This window comes from Caloenas nicobarica, chromosome 1 (assembly GCF_036013445.1).
Source record: "Caloenas nicobarica isolate bCalNic1 chromosome 1, bCalNic1.hap1, whole genome shotgun sequence".
Classification (NCBI taxonomy): Eukaryota; Metazoa; Chordata; class Aves; order Columbiformes; family Columbidae; genus Caloenas; species Caloenas nicobarica.
In genome coordinates, this window is record NC_088245.1 from 104,313,815 (window position 1) to 104,325,251 (window position 11,437).

Sequence of the window (11,437 nt, forward strand, 5' to 3'; positions counted from 1 at the left end):
TTTGCATCGTAAGAAGTATTATGAAGACATTTGGCAAGTACACTGGGGAGATTGTTATTAGAGTTAAGATATATATGTATATATTAAATCCTTCACTTCTTGAAAATTATACATTTTCCACTCTGCAGTCTTAAGCATGTCTCCCAAAAGTATGTATACTGGGGTGGGAATAAGCTTTTCAGGGAAGGGAGGGGGAAGGAGGCAACATGTGTGATCCTTACTTGAGTGTCAAGTCAAGCCTTTATTGTGGCAGTCAGCTGTACAAAAGGACAATGCTGGCAGCTCTTGGACAGATGGCCACATCTTAACTTCTGGCCTGGTGCACATTTAATCGCTTTTAACTCATTGACCTATTAACAGAGCTAGAAAGCAAGCTTGTGCTTCAGAGCGCTTGAACTCTACTCTCTGAATTCAGGAGAATATGCCAAATAGCTGCTACACAAGCATACTTAGGCCAAATGCATCAAGAAATATATTTTTGTCCTGTGTACTGTGGAATCTTTGTGGTATGAGGTGATTACATTTAATTGCATTAACAGGTCAAGTTACCTATTTATTTTTCTATGTAAATACATCTTGGTGTAGTGAGGTTCCCTGTAATGAGTTTCTGGGTGGTATATTATTTTCATAAGGTGTTTGACCATAATTAGTACAACCTTGATGTGTTTACATAGTCAATTTTTTTACTTGCTTATGAAACAAAGAATTTGGAGGGACTGTAAAGTTTTTGTATAGCTGCATTTGGTTTTCTGTAGGAAATTAGTGAATACAGGTACTATACTTCGACAGTCAGAGGTACCAATGCATGTTTCTGCCTCATTTTTTGGTGTTTTTTACTTCAAGAACAACAACCCAGCACCCCCTTACACCCTTCCCCCCCCGCCCCAACTCCCAAAACAAAGTTTGGAATATATATCGCCTCGGGAAAATGCTATCAGCAATGACTGAGTGGCAGATGTAGATGCTTACTAAGATCTAACTCAATGCGTCCTCCCTGTTGCATGCATTATGTATTTTCCCTTTCTAATTCATATAGCAGATGACTTCTTTGCATTAACGCTAAGGATTATAGCAAGCGGAATAAAATCTGTGAAGTATAAATGTGCTCAAAAATAAAAAGGAGAAATCTGTTAAAAGAAGGGGGGGTGGTGCAGAAAAAGCAGATTTTGTTCCTCCTGTGTCACTTAGGAGTGGTCACTCACATCATGTGAAGTAGATAGAGTCATCATAAAGACAATAAACAAACTGCTGATATGCAGATTGATAAATCCTGACACTAATACAAACCTTTGAAAGTGTTTGCTAAGGAAAGGAGTAATTTCTCTGCCATTTCTTTGCTAAAAATTGTGGAAGATTTTGACTGAGAATGACTTTTTCTCTTACCAATACAAGATATTGCCTCGACTTCTGGGGAAAGCAACCCAGGTGTTAAAGCATTGAATCATACAATATCTTAATGGGGATATTTCAGTGCGATGCCAGAAAACAAAATGTGTTTATATAGCTAGAAATGTAGAGATAAATGTGTTTAGTTCATGGCAAAATGAACAGCAGACGTTTCCATCACAGCAGTAGTGTAATGGTTGGACCTCTAATATCTCTGGATGTTGAGTAGATGTTCAATTTATTAAACTTTTAATAGTCTTTAATTATAAACTATTAATTATTAGATTGGTAATTATTAAGTTATTAATCTTCAGAGTCCTTGAAACAAATATAATCTCCCAAGTACTTTCTTACTTGACTGTCTTCTTTTATTGCTTGTACTTTTCTAGTAGTCTAGAAAATTACAAAAATGTGCTTATTAGATTCATGGAGAGGAGAAGAATGGTTCTGACTCAGACTAAGCATGTTGCACATAGTTTTCTTAAGTGTTTAGATGTTTCAGATTCATTTTGATGTATAATCACGAAATATGTGTTAAATATAATTAGAATTGTATTCATAGAGCCAAAATGAAAGAGTCAAGTGAATCACATGGTGCAAATACCTAGCCAAGTTATCGGATAATTTAAATATGCCTGAAATGAGTTCTGCTGTATGTATTTCTGTGTTTTGTATTTTAAATGTAGCTCTCTGATTTGTCTTGTATTGTAAATTAGGGCCTTTCTCTAAAGTGTAAAGTTAATTAAATGTCAACATGAGTAATCAAAACATCAAATTTTGCCATCAAGTTGAATTTAAACATGTGAGTTGCTACCCTCCAGTGTTACGAGCAAAGAAACATTCTGCCCTTCTTTTTGCAGAAGCTTCTTAGAAATACAGTATATGACAAATTTGCTGCCACACAGCTGGCCTGCCCAAGGTGTCGGTCTCGGTGGGACGATGGAGGTCACCTGCAGCTCTTCACCAAGTGCCTTCAGCCTGCACAGGAGGTGCTCATGGTGCGCTGGGGCCATCACCAAGCATTCCATGAGAGACTCCTCAGATGGAATGAACCTCCACAAGCTGCCTCTTACACTTGTTTTAGTGACAGCAGTACAGTGAATGCTTCCATAATTGATGTTTACTAAGTTTTCATGGCTTTACAACCTTCTGTTTTGTAGGCTGCAGTGTTAAGAAATCTAAAATAGCTCTGTTTAGGTTTCACATGCATGACTGAGTAGGAGGTAGATTTTTACTAATTGTTTTTAATTAGATAAATGAGGAATTTATTTTCTCTTCCTGTCAGTGACTACTGCAGTGATATACCTTCTTTGGCATCAGGGATTTGTGCTTTATTTTTTTTTAAATAATCAATTAAAATAGTATGAGTAGTAACTAATTGGACATTTCATAAAGATTTTTCTTACTAGCAGATGGATGATATGACACATATAATGTATATGCAGTATTGCCAACTGTAGGCATTAGAAATCATGAGTCAGACCCTTATAAGTCTTGAGAGTGATTAAGAAAATGTGAAGACTAACTCCTGTTCTTTGGGGCCCTAGGGTAACATGAGTCAAGCTTACGACAAGGCTCGCTTGAGACTTTAGAAAGGAAAACTGAGTTTATTGGCTAATCACGTATCTCTTAGACTTAGAACTTCAGAAAAAAAAATAAAGTACAAAACCTTGCCATACTGGCAATAAAATGGTGATTTGGCAATACTCTAATAGAGCAGGATGCCATTAATCTGAAAATAATCAGAGGCTGAATTTATTTGTGAACATCTGTGTGGACATAACACAAGCCTTGGATAGCAAGGTTTTCTGAGTAGGGCGGTTATATCTGCTAATCTACAAAACAGTCAGCCTTTGCCAAAGGCATATAAATCTAAATTTGTAGATTCAATTTATTTTTTTTCACTCGTTTGGAATTACTATTAATAAAGTGAGAGAGAAATTGTTTACCATAGTAACAGAATTACCCTGTGCATGATGATGAAGTTGATGAAATCATGCACTGGAAGAAAACAGGAAGCAAGATGACAACTCCACTGTTTCTACACTGTGCGTGCAAGACTAATATGTTGTTTGTGGTGTTAGACCCGTTTGTTGAAATTAGTCTCTGATTGTGATGAGAGAGACGACAAGTTGTCACTGTTGCCTTAGGCCCAACTCTGTCAAAGACAGTAGGTGTCTAAAGAAGAATCTGGATGGAGGTGAGATCTGTGTGAGCCGAAGGGAGCAACCCACACATCCTTTCTCTTTCCAAATGTATGGCTGTAGTTGCCTAAGGTTTTCCAGTGAAGTTCTTTAAATATTAAAAGGTAAGCTGAGCTTTTAGCACCCCTGTCAGGTTTGCAAGGCCATTTGAGATGTACAGATTGATAATTGATCTTTGCACTTGCATCTGCTGGAGGATGCATGGATCTTGCCAATGGCAGTGCAAGCCATGTTACAGGAAATGTAGCCACTGTAACAGAAGTTGGGAGGAGGAGCAGGCTGAAAACACAGTGGCAAGTCCCTTTGATACACTGCTTTAACTGATGATTAGGAAGTGGGAGATCTGGGTTTGATGACTGCTCAACCTGAGAGGTTTTGCCGTGCACTTTACAGACCTTGCTGTGCGAGGCCACCTTCTACGTTGCTTGTGTAATAACACCATCTCACTGCACAGAACGGGCAGTGAGAGCCACAGACCTGGGAAGAAGAATTTTCTTCCTCCTTGAGCTGGAGAGTAATAGAGTAATATTTCCACCTGCTTGTTCTGATTTCCCCATATAGTTCTTGTTTTTGTTTTTGTTTTTTTCACACCTTGTACCTTCAACAAGAGAGAACAGCCTTGCCATCATTCTGCTAGGAGATACTGAAGTAATTTATCTGCAGAGTACTGGGCCCAGCTTGTGAGCTACAAATCTGAACTTTCAGTTTCTTCTGGTGAAGAACACAAAAAACCCAAACCTTGTTCTTTCTGTTGCTGCTCAAGCAGGTAGGATAGGATTCAGCCCAACAAATATATAGGATAGCAGCTGAGATATCCACATCTGAACTTCCCCTATATTCCTTGAGCAGAAGAAACACTTCCATGATGTGACTGATCTTGGCCTGAAGCAGGTATAGAACATAGACTATTGAACCACAACAATGCCATTGTTGCTTAGAGAGAGAATCTAGAATCAAGAGCTTGACACAGATGCATGTGCATACATTTACGTGAGATGATCCCTCCTGGTACTATCTGTATAAATTCAAACTGATTCGAGGCATTGTAGAGCTCTTAATTAATGGTTTTGTTCCCTTTTATTTAGGGGATTTTTGTAAATATAAACCACTCTTGCTCGAAGCCCAGCAGAGGTTAGTTGTTATTCTGCCTGGTTATTGTTGCAAGAGCGTTCAGAAACCCATGACACAAGAGGAAAGGTGGAAGCTTGGAAAAAAAAAAAAAAAAAAACCAACACAGAAAATGTGAAGACTTAACTGTGGAGGGAGAGAGCTGGCAACTGGTTAATGTGTACACAATGTGCAGTTGAAAGCAGGCAAATAAAAAGCATGGAGTAGGTAGGATCAACACTATGTGTTTGCCTGGCCCTCCTGCAACATTTAGGCTGTGGTTGCTGGTGTCATGATGACTGACAGCCAGTCAGTGAAACCTGTGCTTTTGCGGATCCTAGAGCAGAGATCCTGTGCAGTACACGCTGCAGCAGTTCTTGCTAAAGCACCGAGAAAGCTAATGCTGCTTGGGGAGAAATAAATGCCAGCCCAAGCATCCTTCTCATTGTAGGACTGTGTTCTTCTCTGGTGCTGTACCAATCACATTTTTTTAAATGTTCACCTCAATCGCTTTTTTTCTGTTCAGGAGCCTGTGATGTAAAACCAGTAGAAGATGCAGCCTAGGTCTGGTTTTGCCACTGTTCTCACCTTGCCTGTTGCATCAGTGAGAAAGCAGCCATGCTTTTTGTACTGTGTGGGCTGAAGCCGCGTATGGGGATTTAAGTAGTCAGTGATACCTTAGGGTTTGGTAGCAGCACACAAACTGCCTGGCTGTGAGGCTGCCCCTGCCTATCTCTGCCTGGCTTGGAGGGAATTGCCTACAGGCTGGTGGCTTATTGTGAGGCCGTGTGTGGATTTGGGTGAACAGCTGGTGTATGAGGTGGGAGTGTGGTCCATATGGTTCTAGGAAAGGGTTTGAGGACAGTCTCTCCAGGGCCATACCACCTGTGGCATAGACTTACCCACAGCCACAGTTGCTTTGAAGTGCACCTGTTCCAGCGCGGCCTTCTCCATGGGCCACAGTCCTTTCAGGAGTGAACCTGCTCCAACACGACCTTACCCATGGCTGCAGTCCCTCCAGGGGTGTACCTGCTCTGTCATGGGCTTATCCATGGCCACATGCTTTGAGGTGCTTCAGCAGGACCTCATGCACAGGCACTGATGCTTCAAGTTGTACCTGTTGCAGCATGGACTTCTCCACAGCCACGGATGCTTCAAGGTGTACCTTCTCCAGTGTGGACCTATTCTTGGGTCACTATACCTTCAGAGGTATACCTGCTTGTCACACCCGGCCCTCAGGTTTGAGTCGGGGGGAGAAGTGACTCAGGTTCGTGGGTCCCCTTTGGTTGGAAAATAGTACATGCAGTACTTAAGGTCCGCAAACAAGAGACTTTTATTTTGTAGCTTGGCCTAAATGCTATATGATTCAGTGGCAGAAGGACTTATGTTATTGTAGATTTGATTGGTAAACATTAAAAGTTTGCAGCATATGCGGGGCTGTAAATCTTATGTTACTATGTTAGATATAAGAAGGAAAGCAAAAAGGTAGAAGTATGGGGAAGAAAGAATAGAGAGAGAAAGATTTCACCATCCTTATGGCTCCGCTTTGTGTGTGATGGAATTCGCAGTCTCAGGTCCAGTGATGTGCAGCATTGTCTGGTGTCTTGTTCAGCTCATGTGGTGAGACTGGTGGGCAGAGTGGTCCTCAGGATGGTGGGTGGGTGCCGCCAGTGCTTGCACAAGGCAGGCCTTTATAGCCCTCTGGGTTGCCTGCTTGCATAACTTCTGGTCTTTTGTGGGGGTGTTATTGTGAAAGAGAGAAAAGTCTGGGGGGAGGGGGGGTGATTGCAAAAGATCGACAAGTCTTGGGCCATGTTGAAGGGTCTCAGCTTTTCCCTTTGTGCCATGCTGGGCGTTACAGAAGTTGGAGTTATGTGCCCTCCGGCATATCCCCCACCTCCTGTATTGGCCAGCCGGCCTGGTCTGTGGCTTGTTAGCTTGTTGTTGATATGTAAACTGCAATTCACCCTATACTGAATGTATCATCTCCTGTGGCTGCATGAACTGTTTTTGCCATAATGTTTCAGCCATCATCCTTATCAGTACATGTCACTTCTGTGGCACGGACACTTTGAGATATACCTGCTTTGTTATGGACATATTCATGGTACAGGCGCTTTGGGGTGTCCTGTTCTAGCGTGGACTCATCCATAGGTCGCAGTACCTTCCACTTGAGTTCATGCTGGAGTTCCAGCCTGTCCAGTACAGCAGCACAGAAACAGCAGCAATGATCTGGCCATCTGCCTGCCCAGATGCAACACCATTGCTGTTATCAAAATGTTCCCTGGCACAGCAGAGTCAGATGATGAGCAGTACAGCAAAGGAGCGAAAGCAAAAAGTAGTCGCTAACCAATAGTTAGGACAAGGGGTAATGGCTTTAAACTGAAAGAGGGTAGATTTAGATTAGATAGAAGGAAGAAATTCTTCACCATGAGGGTGGTGGGGCACTGGAACAGGCTGCCCAGAGAAGCTGTGGGTGCCCCATCCCTGGAAGTGTTCAAGGCCAGGCTGGACGGGGCTTTGAGCAACCTGGTCTAGTTGAAGATGTCCCTGCCCATGTCAGGGGGGTTGGACAAGATGATCTTTAAGGTCCCTTCCAACCTGAACCATTCTATGATTCAATGACAAGATGCAACTTTGATACTTGTAAGGTTCTTTTGTGGATTGGGAGAAAGCTAAAAATGCAAATGTATTTGCAGAAGCCCATGGACAGCAATTTCATCAGGAGATACAGACAATCTTATATAACCATGCCTCGCATTGTGTAACCAGGGGCAAATATTTAAAATTGTTTTTTAACAACAGTCTTCGGTCTCTTGCACTCTGTGCCTGAGGGAGAGGCATCTGTAACATTTTGTTTCACCACACAGAGACTTCAGGAATTTTTTTTTCCTTTTCCTGATCTGTTGGAAAGCAAGCAAAACTTTTTGAATCTGTTATTCCCAGTTTCATCAATGCCTGTGTTTTAAAGTAATAAAGTTTGACTGTCATTTTGCCAGTAGCAGTAGACTTTAGTAAAAGCTTTAACAAAAGCAGTGCACCTATGAAACTTACTGACTTTGCTCCATCAGTGATATGGCAGGTTGGTACGTGGCTGAATGTATCTTTGTCCACCTGTGTGTGTTGTTTGCTTTTGTATGTACAACATAACCTCCTTGTTTTAATTTGGCACACCTATGGCAGCTTGAAAAAGCTGTTGTATTTAGCAGAGGGCTACAAATCTGTATGAATTTGTTATCCCTGGGTAAAGGACAAGCAAATAATACTCTGCCAGATGAGCAGGTAGCCAAGAAGTAGCTGACCCAACTTAGTCCTGGCTAATGAAGGAGATTGCCTAGAGAAGAGGACCAGTACATGTAACAAGGCAAAAGCCTTTTTTTTTTTACAAGCAGTCTTTCTTTGATTATCAGAGAAAGACAGACCTAACTCCGCTGCAGGGCCAAGAGGGTTTTTTTTGTGGTGTGTTGTTTTTTTGTCCTTTTCTTGTGCTTCTCTTTTGATGGATCCCTCAAAAATTAAACAATAAACCAATGTATCTGCAAAGGCAGATGCATGTATCAGAAACTTGGAAAGTATTTTGGTGGGAATACAGAAGAAAGCAGGCTGCAAAATGAAGCTGCTCATGGTCTGAGATTGTTGTCATCTTACCTGGTAAGGGTGTGCCAAGATAATGTCTAAGGCTATGGGTAGTCCTTATAGCTGCTATATGAAGCTGGGCAGTTAATTAGGAAGAACTTATTTTTGTTGTAACTGACAAATAGTCAAAGCAATGTGGTTGCAAGAATGAATATGTCTTTGCATATGAATCACTGTTATCTGCAGGGCAGTGGGAGCAGCTGGTGGAAGGGAAGGCAAGTCTGGTGGCTGAGTCTGGAGAGCCTGTGCTTCAAGTCTGCCATTCCTGTCATGTTCATTATTGGCTTAAATTCATAAAGGATTGAGGTCTCCTAAATGGGAAGGAGCATCTTAAAACCGAAATTTTGATCCTTACTCCCCACTCCCGAAGCTAATTCTTTAGATAGGCAGGTTTTCTTACTTACGTTCACTGAGTATTTAATATTTTTTTTCTGTGCACACTTAAAACCAGCTGCTGGAGCAGCAGTTGAAGCCAAGCCTATACATTTTTGATCACGTTTCCCCGTCAGTAGTGTGCTGCTCTGACTGAATCAAAGTGATTTTTTTTTCTTGGTAGCTAGCATGGTCTTTTGGATTTAATTTGAGAATAATAAGATAGTACTCTGGCATAAAGTTAGTGTTTTCTTCCAGTAGCTTTCTAGTGTTTGGTATTTGGTATGAATAAAATGTAAGAACTTCCTGGCATCTTAACTGTTGCCAAGAGGACAAAGGGCTTTTCAACTGTCCAGCTACAGGTGCAAGATAGCACTGGGAAGGAGCAAACCCAGGACAGGTGACATAAGCTGGCCAACAGGAGTATTCCATACCATGATCATCATGCTCCATATATAAGTGGGAAGTTGCTGGAATTCGCCCTCTTTCCTTGATGGCCACTGTCCAGGAGAGCTCCTGCTCCTATTCCTGTTCCCAACGCCTGTTCCCATCTCTGTGTTTTTGCTGTGTTTTTGCTGTGCTCGCACTGTTGACCCTCTGGCTTTCAGCGCTGGGATCTCATGTTCCAGCAGCTAAGTACTGCTCTGTATATTTGAACAGCTTAGTATATTTTATGATATTGATGTTATTATTAACTCTTCTTTTATTATTGTTTTATTAAATCTGGTTTCATTTTAACCAGTGAGTCTTTCCTTTTCCTTTCCTTCTCCCTGCAGAAGGAAAGGCCAGAGAGAGAGTGCAGCTGGTTACTGTTTTAGCTGCTGCTCAGGGCTAAACAGCAACAACTAGTAACAAGATGTAGCAGGTTGTCTCTAGTCAACTGAATCTTTAATTTTGTTTTGCCCAGGAGAACGACTGCAACAGGAGGGGAGAGGAACATCCTGACCATAAAAGCTGAGACAGGGTGGTTGGGATAATGGGTGAGTTCTGTACGAACTAATTTTGTTAAAATGGAAACATCCCCCTTCCCCATCACACATGTAACGACTTTTCTCTGTGTTACACAGGGCCCAGTACAATGTACAGCTGCAGTTCAGGAGAGGATGCCACGCAAGAAATCCCAATCCCATCCTAATCATAGAATCATTTAGGTTGGAAAAAACCTTTAAGATCATGGAGTCCAACCACTAGCCTAACACTTGCAGGTCCACCACTAAACCATGCCCCTAAGCACCACATCTACATGTCTTTTGGATACCTGTAGGGCTGGTGACTCCACCTCTTCCCTGGGCAGCCTGTTCCAACGCCTGACAACTCCTTCAGTGAAGAAATTTTTCCTAACATCCAATTTGAACCTCCTCTGGCACAACTTGAGGCTAATGTTATAACTGTGCCTTGGGCTGGTGTGGTCATGCGAGGGTTTGGCTGTCAGGTGGGTGCCTCTGCAGAATCTCTTGGTGAGCCCTGGTGCATTCCAGCTATACCTGTTGAAAACTCAGTCTCTCGATGCCTGGGCTGTTGTGGTGCCTCGCCTTCCAGTGGAGGTGACACTTGGCAGCCAGGCACCAAGAAGGCAGATACTGCAATGCTCACTGCTGCAAAACCTGAGTGCCTTAACATATCTTACCCTCCAGTTTCTGACTTACAGAGCAGATAATGCTGTACAAGCATTGTGTAAAAAATCAGCAAATTACTCACGTGATACAGTAACAGAAGGGAGGTGACAATAACTGACCTCTATCCACTTGCATTTTACTCTTTCTTGTTATCTTCGTAGCAGTGTGACATCTGTTGAGTGGGATGGAAAGTTCCCCCGTTCCAGAGGTGCCACCTTTTCCAGCGCAAATACTTTTTTATACTCCTCAAACACCAGGTTTGATCCACGTCACCTGGGTGCTGTGTGGACTGTGCCACATTGCATGTGGGATGCACACCCATGCTCAGCTCCCTCCTGATGGCGGGGATGGAACACAGGCTGCAGAAGAGCCGCAGAGGAGTGGGGCTGGTAGGATGGATGTGGCCCGACAAAACTTCTCATCAGCCAGCACCCTGCATTTTTGAGGCAGAGGTTATGAATGTGACTCTTTTGTATGTTTTCTGAAAATGGCTGATGTAAGACCTCCAGTTGATCGCAGTGTTTTAGGAGGTCGTAAACACAGATTTTGTGTAGGTACTCAGTGTGGCTTGCTTCTGCACAGCATGAGCTGCTGCGTGATGAACCTTATTTCTGCAAACCTCTCATAAATGTTTTGTTGTGCATTTTGAAATGTACTTAATTCTATAATAACTATAATTCTATAAATTAATTCTATAATGTGTTATAGAAGGAGTTTGAGCAATGGTTAGCTGTAGGCAGTACAGTTTTTCAGTATAATGGCTGATCTGTTGTTGAAATTATAGTTTTACCTCTAGCGATTAAGGACCTCTGGATCTGTCAGCCTGAATGATTTCACATGCTTTTTGGGCCTGTAGCTGTTAATAGACTACAAAATCACCAGTTTGATAAAACAATTCAAGGAAGATATCTTCATTGCACCTTCATTTTTCATATTTTGTTTTTCTCTGGCAATTGTAGCAAGTCTTTCTGCTTTAAATTTAATTAAAGCATCTTATCTTGGCAGGGAAACATAATTTCATAACATATAGGAGTTTTCCAGTATGAAAAATATTAATTCAAATGCTTACTCTGAAAAAAATCTCATTAATTTCAAATGAAATGACAAGCTTTTCTC